General features: G+C 38.4%; 1 pseudogene; it reads right to left on the reverse strand.

The window, feature by feature from the left end:
* Nucleotides 1–8,188: 8,188 nt before the first annotated feature.
* LOC137096752 (U2 spliceosomal RNA) lies at nt 8,189–8,270 on the reverse strand (annotated as a pseudogene).
* Between the last annotated feature and the right edge of the window lie 3,833 nt (nt 8,271–12,103).

A 12,103-nucleotide genomic window follows, 5' to 3' on the forward strand; every position in this document is an offset into this window, starting at 1 on the left:
ACCGGGCTCAATTCAAAGTGCTGGCATTAGCCTTTAAAGCCCTAAACGGTTCCGGCTCAAGCTACCTATCCAACCGCATCTCTGCCTATGAACCCACTAGGACTTTGAGATCTTCTGGGGAGGCCCTGCTCTCAATCCCGCCTGCCTCCCAGGCATGGCTGGCAGGGACGAGAGATAGGGCCTTCTCAGTGGTGGCCCCGTGGCTGTGGAACGCCCTTCCCACAGACATTAGACTAGCTCCATCATTAATGGTATTCCACAAAAAAAGTGAAAACCTGTTTGTTTGAGCAGGTGTTCGAATAGTCAGTGCAATGAATGTAATGAACATAGGAATGGAACAATGGATGACGAATCTGGATCATGTTTTTAGTGATGAGACGCTAGCGAATGGCTACTGGTGTTAATTGTATATTATTGTTAATTGTATACTTTTCTATAATATGTTATGATGTTAACTTTTTATACCGTGTTATGGTAACATTGAATTTTTGCTGTTCTTGTTGTTAACCGCTGTGAGTCGCCTAAGGGCTGAGAACAGCAGTATACAAATAAAGTAAATAAATAAATAAATAAATTTTCACATATATCCAGTCAATTCTGCCCAATCACCATGCATTTTATGTGCAAGTATTTGCATTTTAAAAAAATATATCTGTAAATTCTCATTCATTTTTGAATGCAACTTCCCTTAATGCTCTCTTTTCTGTGCATATTTCTCTAATATACACATAATATATGATTCATTTCCTAAGAAAGAGATTTGCTTCCAATTTTCTCTAAAATAGTTCTTTTTGTACATACTGTACTTTTAAAGCCAACAACTACATTGCAACATTCAAGGAAATGTCAAATCTAGTACACATATTAGGCAGGGAAATCCAAATTAAGTCACAGATGGAATAAAATTCTCCAGCATGCATGCCTGCACATTATTGAATTGCCTCCTGGGAATTACAGTTTTGTTTGATTCTAACATGTATGGCTTGTTAAGAGCTTTTCAACTTACATCAGAACATTAAAATTTTCTAAACATGTTCACAGTGATAAAGGAGAATTTCAAGAGAAGGAGGTTTTCAATTTTTTTAAAAAAAAAAATCATATAACAACAACCACAACTTTATTTTTATTCTCCACCACCATCTCCCCAAAGGGACTCAGGGCTGCTTACATGCACGACAAAGACCAAAGCAAACAACACAGTTTATCAACTAAAACATAGTTAAAACATAATAAACATATCACAATCTAATTAAACAATTAGAAACATCAGGATATAAAAACATCATTAAAATATATCAAAAACAAACCTCAACAATCAGTTACCAGGAATATGATGGGCATGATCAGAATTTGAGAGACTGGGCATGGACTTGTGCAAAAAGTGGACTATAGGACCAGGGATGGGGGTAAAGTGCTGAGTGCAATCTGTTGATAAATTAGGGCTGGGTGTTTATGAACAGGGACCTAAGCATCATCAAATGCACACTGGAACATCCAGGTTTTCAAGTCCCTGTGGAAGGCGGACAGAGAAGGGACTAGTCTAATCTCTCTGGGGAGGGAGTTCCAGAGCCGAGGGGCCACCACCAAGAGGGCTCTCTCTCTCTCATCCCTACCAACCACGCTTGTGACGGTGGTGAAGCAAGAGGAAGATCTCCTCAGCAGATCTTAAGGCCTGCTCTGGTTCATAGGTGAAAATGTGGTTATGAAGATAGGCAAGAGCTAAACCATTTAGGGCTTTGTAGGTGATAACCTGCACTTTGAATTGGGACCAGAATTTTTTAGGCTGCCAGTGGAGCTGCTTTAATAGGGGCATCATCTGTTCCCTATAATTAGCTCCAGTTAGCAACTTGGCTGCCAACCTTTGCACCAGTTGCAGTTTCCGGGCTGTCTTCAAAGGCAGCCCCACGTAGAGTGTGTTGCAGTAATTCAGTCTAGATGTAACTAAGGCATGGACCACCATGGCTACATCAGGCTTCTTGAGGAAAAGCCCTCCTGGCCATCGCCAACACCTGGGCACCATGCAAGTGCCAGTGCTGAGTCCAGGAGGACCCCCAGTGTGTGCACCTGTGTCCTAAGGGGGAATGTAACCATATTGAGCATATGTGTATATCCTCACCCCCATCTTTATCCAGCTTGAATCATAATCCAACCTAACATGAACTTCATGGGCATTTTGAAAGTTATTGCAACAGTTTTGTAGGCTTCAGGGATCCTATGAAATGAAAATTTCTATGACACCTGTGCATTTCTTTTTTAGAAATATTTTTATTGAATACAACCTTCATTAAACATATTGTTTTACATTATCAATCGCTCTTGATATCTTGTTACTTGCTTATATCATAAATCTTTTTTGTTTAAAACTTATCTTTCTCTCCAAAAAGAAAAAATATCCATCCCCCCTTCATTCTCTTCTCTTCAAAAATACTTTCAAATAATAACAATAAGAAAAAAGCACTTAAAAACGACTTCCCACATACCTCCCTAAAGACATAAACTTCAATACAGTAGTTATCTTCTCGATATTACAAAATGCAAGCTATTTCTGATATAGTTCTGTTTCTGTTCTATGTAATCTTCAATAACTGCAAGTATTGTCACTTTTTCTTTCTAAAGGCTATAAAAGTTTTCCAATTGTATAAGTTTTTTCATTTTTTTTTCATTTATCAACTTTGATAATTTGTTGATTTTAGGCATTTCCATCATCTTTATAATCAAAACGTGTCTTAGCCCCTATATGTTTCATATGAATACCAAGCAAGATAGTTCAGGACTTCTTGCTTTCATGCTACAATTCCAGATGATCTAATATTACTTTTATAGCTTGACATGTTAGTCCTATTTCCAGATCAAGCTGAGGGAGTTTACTCATCACTGGAAACTTTAAGCAAACTTGGGTTGCTTTACAATTTTAGAACAAGATGTCCAACCTGAGAAAAATGTGTGTTTTTTTTTAAAGTAATGTATTATAATATACCTTTATAGGGGAAAGAGAGAGCAGTTTGAATGTTGGGATAAGACTCTGGAGCCCATTGCAGCGAGTTACACACGCAAGTCACAGAAAATCCTGTGATGGGTTTGTCTGAAGAGTTACCTTAAGTCAGAAACAACTTGAAGGCACACTACCACCACAACAACAACGATGATGAAAAAATCCTGTGATTTTTGTCTATGGACATAGAGTCAGAAGTTAAGAAGTACTTGTGTTCTAATACATTTAATAAAAACACAGTTTTCTTTTGTGTCTGGGTCCTTTGACACATGTAGTAAAACTCAGAAGTAACCGGGATAAAAAGGAGGTGTGGGGGGCTAAAGGGGAAAGGGGGGAATGAGATTGGGTAAACAGCTGAAATGCACATGATAAAAATGTGCCCTTAAAATCTGATTCTGTCCCCCAAAATGTGCACCTTTGTGTGAATGTATATCCCTGCAGTCATGCAAAACATGTGACTTCCTTCCCATCTCCCTGTGTGGACTGCTCCAGCACAAGTGTTTTGAAAGTCTGAAACAGCTGGTTGAGCCGTCAAAAATGGAGCCACGGCTAAAGGGAAGCACAATTGGAAAGCAATTAGAACTCTCTGCAACCATTCATTTATTTCTTATAATATTAAACAGAGCTTCAATTAGCAGTTGGGTGAAGAGAGAGATAAGACATCTGCTTGTGTGTACATTGGGATCTCTGCATGAATGCATATGAGATCTAGTACATCTCTGAGAGAATTTTTTTGAAGTCCGCTGGATGTCCCCCCCCCCCCCCCATCTTGATCCGTTTCAAAGGAAAGTGTGAGTATGGCAGGGGACCATTTCCCAGGACTGACAGGTCTTTGTATGGACTTGCTGTAGGGTCCTGGGAATTTTTGCCCTGCTTTTAAAACCTGCATTTTGACACTGTCTAGAAGCACCCTCTGTCTCTGTCTCTGTCCCTGTCTCGATAGATAGATAGATAGATAGATAGATAGATAGACAGACAGACACATACAGGCAGTCCTAAAGTTATGAACAAGATAGCTTCTGTAGGGTTGTTCTTAAGTTGAATTTGTATGCAAGTTGAAATAGGTTCATTTTTAGGTATAATTCCAGATAGATAAATCTGTCCCTCTGATAATTGCATTTTGAAAAGAAAATGACTGATTGTGGAAACAAGGATCAGTGACAAAGTTTCAGTGGAGATTCCTTTTCCCCATGATACCTCTTTCACTTCCTATTGTCTCACCGCTGTCCTTAATTATGAGTCATTTGTTAGTTGAATGCTTGCAACTTGAGGACTGCCTTGACGTGGGAAATGGGGATATGTGAGGGCAGAAGCAGGCATTGGTGGAGCTGCTCAGGTTCTCTCTTCTTCCATTTCATCCTCCCTTCCTCTAGTTTCTCTCTCTTCCTCTTACTACCTTTACGTTGTATCTTTATCTCTATATCTCTCTCCCATTTTTCTTCCTTTGGTTTACATTTTTCCTTAGTGTCTCTCCTTTTCTCCTTCTCTTCACTTTTTCTCTTTCTCCTTTCCTTCTCCAGTACTCCCTAATAAAAATCATATTACAGCTAAGGAATTAGAACAGAGGGGAATATGCTTCTTTTGGGCAAAGCTTTTTTTCTTAGACTGTTTGCTCTTTAGCGGAGGACAATTTTCAGGAGAAGAGCTACAGACTGAAATTCCTGCAGCAGGCTTAACCACATGGAGAGATTATTTTTTTTTTCGAAAGGTTCCACTGGAGCAATGATTAATTAACCTAGGGAAAAAATATTTTGAGTATCTGTGTGGTAAGGGCATCATTCAGCACACCAGGAACTCAGGAGGAGTGGTTTAGTTGCCCTCCCTTGATACACAGATCTGCTGTGACACTTGAAGAAGCTGATTCACTCTACCTTATTGATCGAGAAAGTTCTGGTCAGAATGGAGGAGCAGAGTCTTTGGACCATATTCTGGGGTACTGTTCATTGGCAGTTCACCATCCATGTTTTAGGTAAGTCTATGCTAAAAGGACAAAATGATATCTGAAATCTCCCTAGAAGCCAAGATGACTAAATTGAGACTATTGTACTTTGGCCATATAATGGGAGGAGATTATTCACTGGGAAAGATGACAATGTTTGGTAAATCATAATGCAGTAGAGGATAAAGACTCACGCAGGGAAACTATGTCCCTTAGTTTGCAAAACCTGAGCAGGGCTGACGTTGTCTAGAAGCTCCCTCTGTCTCTGTCTCTCTAGATAGTAACTTGGAGGTCTTTTGTACATAGGGTCACCATAAGTCACAGTTGACTAACAACAACAAATATCAAAACAGAAGAGTAGACTCATTACAAAAACAACTATTAAGGGAAGATTACATTCTGTTAGCCTGTTGGCATAAAGGGCTGCAGTACAACAGGACGCTCGTTAAGGAAATGATTTCAGCAGCAGGGTTATGAGATATTTCTGTCACATAGCATATAGTCATGCCTCCTTGCAGATTAGAAATCTCATTTAATATCCTGAGTCATTTTCCCCTACATTCCAGGCAAGGCAATACATCAGCCAACAATAGAAATATTAGCTTTGCCTACTCCATGATGGGGAAAAAGAAAATGGGTACACTTGGGGTACATCTGTACTATGCTAGGATGCATGCAGTTTGACACCACTTTGACTGTCATGCCTTAGTGCTACGGAATTATGGGAGTTGTACTTTCACAAAGTCTTTAGCCTTCTCTGCCAAAAACGTTCTGGTGCACTCCATTAAATTCTTCTGGGGTTTATAATTGGGGGGGGGGGTTGTTGAGGGAGTTGCTGTTTCCTCTCTCATTCTACAGAACCCAAATCCATTCATTTATTGAAGAGACTATGGAGCTTTTCAGTGAGCAGGAGGTTTCAGGGAGTCATTTTATGCTTCTTCCACACAGCTGTATAAAATCCTCACTGAACTAATCCAGTTCAAAGCAGATATTGTGGATTATCTGCCTTGATATTCTGGGTTGGCTGTGTGAAAGGGTTGATAACCAGATGTGGAGTGATGATTACCAGGATCTTTCAGGTGTCTGGGAAGATTTTTTGAAACTGGTTATGGGACCATAGGCAAATTCTTTTCTAAGCTATCCTGCTCTAAACTATGAAGCATAGAATAGTTGAGTGAAGCTTCAAGGGCTTTCAGTAAAGGAGTAGGATATATAGTGTCATGTAGTATTGGTCCACATGACAATATTTACACTATGCTTATGGGATATGGAATTGGAAGCTACTATACACTATCCCAGAATACTTGTTGGATGTGAAAATACACAAAATAATCTATGTAAGGAAAAACTAATACTCAAGGAGCATAAGGTATATAAGATTCAATTCATAGTTCAGTATATTCACATAAAGTGAAGTAAAAAGGAGCAAATGTTCTCAAACATAACAGTTGCAATACAGCCATATAAACTAAAATGAAAAGGAGCAACCACTCTCAAACATTAGATTACTATGTAAGTAACCATTTGTTATATAGGTTATCTTCACTTCTTTAAATTTTCTGGTAATTGCTTGTTATTCTATGTTGTGTTTTAGACATGAGCCTAATAATCATTGTGTTTATCAACTACTGAAGAAGGGGATTTTGTCCCTGAAACAGGGTACATAAAATTACCTGGGCACCCCTGTAGGATTTTTCCCTACGAAGATTTCTCTTGAGAGCTGGGCTCCATCATCATTTGGATATTACTGCTAATTGAACTCTCTTTTGGACTTTGGACTTCATGATTCATTGTCTTCTTACCTTGTTTGAAAATAGTCTTTACTGTATATGTTTTCCTGAAACCTGTATATATTAGGATCTTACAACTGTAATGTTTGAGGGCGGTTGCTCTTTTTCATTTTACTTTAGATGACTGTATTGCAACTGTTATGTTTGAGAGCGTTTGCTCCTTTTTACTTCACTTTATGTGAATACACTGAACTATATTCTGAATATTACATGCCTTATGCTCCTTGAGTATTCGTTTTTCCTTACATTGATTATTTTGTATATTTTGATATGCAATTAAGGCCCATATGTGAATGACCTAATTTGATTGTATTGAAAACTTAGCAGTGCTACATTACAACAAAGTGGGGTAATTGATTCAGGAAACAAAGATTCCAAAAATATTGTTCCAAATCTGTTTCTAACCAAACACCAAATGCCCAGTTCAAACACAGTTTCTGACAACTAATTGAAATCCCTTAATTGACTGGATAGTTGACAGCTTCTTTCCATTCATCAAGCAGTGATTGTCTTTTTGGATATCCCCATGATTAACTTGTAAATTTCCTAATGGAGCATTAACTCTCTCTATTTAATTCATTCAGAAGCTAGCCCATCTGTTCCAGGTGCTTTGTGAATTTTTAATTTGTATTATGAATTCTCGTTCTACTTTTCCACCTCCTATTCATTCTGTTCAGGTTTTTGTTTTGTTTGTTTTTTGCAGAACCAGTTTAGTAAAGAATAGTCTCTGTCAAGTCATTGGTATTTGTCTCACTCACTCATTCCTTGGCTCCAATTTGTAAGGAAGGTCCCCTGCAGTAATATGTGTTTGCACTGCTTCCATTCAATTTCATAGGGGGAGAGTTGTAATGAATGGTCAGGGGAGCCTTTCCAACTGCCTACGCATACTTCCCGCTGTGAAAATTCTCTCTGTGAAAATTTCTCTTGATTCCTCAGCCAGATTTATCAAAAATTTCAGAAAGTGTTCTCATTTAACTTACTCAACTTTTAAAAATAAATTAAGGCAGTGTCACTCAAAGTGCAGGTCCACAGGGTAGTAATAATTCAAAGGTCATCACCTACAAGTCCACCATAAGTTTTTCAAAACTCTATAAATATAATAACATGACACAAATAGAGTATCATTAATGGTCCCACTTGGGGGTGCAGGGTGGGGTTGATATGTGCTATTGTATAGTTTCAGAAGAACTAGTCCAGAATATTTCTAATCAATACATTCAGTTATGGAGATTTTTTTTTGTTGTGTCAGGAGCGACTTGAGAAACTGCAAGTCGCTTCTGGTTTAAGAGAATTGGCCGTCTGCAAGGACGTTGCCCAGAGGACACCTGGATGATTTGATGTGTTTATCATCCTTCTGGGAGGCTTCTCTCATGTCCCTGCATGAGGAGCTGGAGTTGATAGAGGGAGCTCATCCGCCTCTCCCCGGATTCGAACCTGCGACCTGTCGGTCTTCAGTCCTGCCAGCACAGGGATTTAACCCACTGCACCACCGGGGGCTCCATAAGAACAGATACTACACTTGATCTTAGCCAAAAGGCTGAGAAGTTATGGAGATGAGAGTGACAGAACCATGTTGACATTGGTCACTTAAAATTGACTCATTTTGTAGCCACATAACATGGGGCTAGTTTTGTAGGAGAAGTGCCACTTCCAATGTTAATTTGGCATGAGGGGAACCACAACTTACGCTGAGTTTCTAGGAAATTCCAGACTACTCCTAATATTTTTGTAGTATTGATGGCTGGATTTGGATGCATCTTCTCCACTCAAGTGTCCACATGTCAAACTCTCACCCTCTGTTGTGTCACCAGATAGAAGTCTTGCTGGTGACAACACTTCTGCTGAATATATGGGTGGGTGCCCTTTTGTGAGCTCATCAGAAAGTATATAGCCAACAAGTCTTGGACAGGGAGCTGCTTTTGGCCAGGTTAAAAAAAAAGATATTGCCAGCAGTGGCTCCAATGTGCTGTTAGCCTGGACAGCCATATGGATTCAAAAGGGGCTCCAGATCACTTCCATGCTATATCCAGGGCAGCTCCAAAACACAGTAATCTGGATTATTTTGGTGAGTACAGCTCCAGATAAGAATAGTCATAACACCAGGTACTTTGCACAGGTGCAGCCTGCTATTTAGCCAGTCAGCAATACAATTGACCTGAGCCAGCATTCACAAATGATCCATTAATGGAAGCAGGAGAAGCATTCTCATAGTTGTGGGAAGTCATTGTAATAATCCAAAACCAATCAAGAAAAAGAATCCTCTGAGTTCTTTTTTTTTCCCTCCATAGGTGGATAAATCTCAAAACAGCCCCATATCTATGTTCATCCTCACTGGATTCAATATGTTGAGTTGAAAGTCTCCACATTGAAAGGTTTTGTGTTTCATATTTAAAGATATACTTCATCACCATCTTGAAGGGAACAACAAAAATTCTAACAATACTCACTATGACTTTAAAATTGCTCTTTTTAAATACTATTTTGGACTTATGTGGTGCAAAATTCACATGGTACTTCTTTTGCTGAAAAACAACATTTTCTGTGCAGAAATTTCATTGTGCTAAAAATACTGATTCCTGAAAAAATAACACGTGTTAATTTTATATAGAATGAAATCTCACATTGCAAGAATTTGTGTTAATCCCTGATTCTTCTTTTCAGTGTTTTTAAAAGCAGTGCAATACACCCCAGTTCTACCAATTCTTGCACCTTTAAAGATATACCCAGTGCCATCTGGATTGTGCTTTCTGTGTTTAGTTCTTTGACCAGGAAGCAGAACACATTTAAAAAAATGTTGATTGTGCCCAATCTAATTTATTTTCTCCTTCTGTAAATTGATATAAATTGTATCCATCTATGATTGATATCTTTTTGTCTGAACAAAGTAAAGCCTACAAATTGGTATGTTTTTCTTTGTTATATCTTTATAGATTTTTTAAAAAACCTATTGAATGCTTTGTTCGTGACATTTTATTAATTTGTTAAGTTCTCTCTAGAGTATTCAGCAGAACAGGAGAAAGGAAATTATCATGTTGCCTCATATTTGGCTGCAATCAAGGGACTGAAAGCAAATGACAGTGATATCTCTTTCCTTGTCATCTTTCGGGAATGTAGTTCAGACTTGCTCATCAACAAGATTCACACTTCACACTCTTTGGCACATTGTCATATTTGAAGTCAGCTCCCCAGAGAATTTTGCCTTGATGCACTTCATCTTGCATGACATGATATCTTTCCGAGTGCCATGTGACCTCCCGATGGCAACGTCCACAAGACTTTTTCTCAGCATCCTGCTTTGTCTTTCACTCTCTGAACTGCTCTGGAGTAACTTTTAAACATTCATAAGAGATACTTCCCCAAGTAAATTTTACTCTGAGGTTTTTCTCCAACTACTTCTAACCTGTCTCTAATCTGAAAGAGGAATCAAGCTTTTAAGATTTCCAGAACATGTCAATTCAGAAATGATTCACATTTAATTAAGTATTCTCAGCTATGTGGACATAATGAATTGTCTGCAGCTGAGATCTTTTCTACTTTTAGCATAATATAAATATACATGTACATGGTTACGTTGGATCTCCCAGTTGTGCACCTGATTGTGCAATGGATGAAGAGAACTTGAGCTCACAAGCATTATTTAGCTCTTGACCTACCAGCTCAAAAGTCAGGAAGCAATCTGTTTCTGCAGTTGTAAAGAGATTGGTTGCACTGGGGGCTGTACTTACACAACCTCTGAGAATGCACAATTGCTTGTAAAATGATTTTATGCGTTTATATAACTCCTTAAGAGAATTCCAGGATTTTGTATAGCTAGGGGGAAACAAAGATGTATTTAAGAATATCAAACATAATTTCAGACATTAGTAAATACCATTCTAAATAATTCATTCTTTTTGACACGATAGGTCAAAGACCATAAAGTTTCAAAACATGTAAACACTGTGTTAACAGTTTTAGAGGAGTGGGATGCATAGGATTGCCTTTCAGTTTGACATAGGCTATAATCTGGTGATGTACATGATTTTAGTCAGTCATGAATCTCCACTTAAAATAACAACAGCCTCCAAATCACTACTCTCTATTCATTAGAAAACAAGGTTGTTGATGTTTTGTTTTTGTTTTTTGCAAGAATAAACCAACAGAAACTAGGCCAGTGAACAAACTGAATTAAAGACGTGTTGCCTGTTTGCTCAGTCTCCTTTTCAGCAGTCATGATTTTTCCACTTCATCTGTTTAATAATAATAATAATAATAATAATAATAATAATAATAATAACACTTTATTTGTACCCTGCTACCATCTCCCCAAGGGACTCAGTGTGGCTTACATGAGGCCGAGCCCGAACAGAAGGCAAGTTTATTTTTTATTATTTAATTTATATTTTGTATGGATCTGCAGGAACAAAGAGAACAAAAGAGAGAAATGCTGCAGAGAACATCACAGCCTACAGCTCAAACTGAGCTTTATTGTAATTCCGTGCCATTCAATATTCTAGAATTAGCATCTAAGACTGTGGGCAGTTCCACACAACCCTTTAATCAAAGTATTCCTTACAGGTGGTCACCCAGCCTCAGTTTAAAAACCTCCAGAAAAGGAGACTCCATCATATTTTGAGGCAGTGTATTCCACTTCCAAACAGTTCTTACCATTAGGAAGTTCTCCCTAATGTTTAGATGGAGTCTCTTCTCCTTCAGTATAATTGTCTCATGTCCTAGTCTTTAGAACAGCAGAAAATAAGCTTCTCACTGTGACATCTTTTCAAATATTTAAATATAGCGGTCATGTCATCTCTTGGCTTCTCCAGGCTAATCATACCCACCCAGCTCCTTAAGCTAGACTTCCAGACTTTTGATCATTTTGGTGTCTTTCTCTGGACATGGTCTAGCCTGTCCATATCCTTCTTGAATTGCTGTGGAAATAACAACAACTTTATTTTTGTATCCCGCCACCATCACCCCGAAGGGACACAGGGCAGCTTACATGGGGACCAAGCCCAGTCAAACACAGTTAAAATATAACTTAATAAGATACATATACAAACATCATAAAAACATAATTAAAATATAATTCATCATACAAGAACCAGTAGCCAAGCATAGTGGACATTTCCAAAAAAAGGGACGAAGCAAAGATTTTGAAATACAACTGCAAGGACAAGGCTGATGGCAAAGTGCAAGAGGCAGATGATAAGTTAAGGCTGGAAGAGCCAAGTCAGATTAGCACAGTACAACCACAGGGCCAGGGACAATAGTAAAGTGCCAGAGCCAAAAATTAAGTTATGGTTAAAAGGGCCATTTCATCTAGTGAACCGATTAATCAAAGGCACATTGGAATAACCATGTTTTTAGATCTTTACGGAAAGTGGACAGGGTAGGCACTAA

Source organism: Anolis sagrei, chromosome 3, assembly GCF_037176765.1.
Source record: "Anolis sagrei isolate rAnoSag1 chromosome 3, rAnoSag1.mat, whole genome shotgun sequence".
NCBI lineage: Eukaryota > Metazoa > Chordata > Lepidosauria > Squamata > Dactyloidae > Anolis > Anolis sagrei.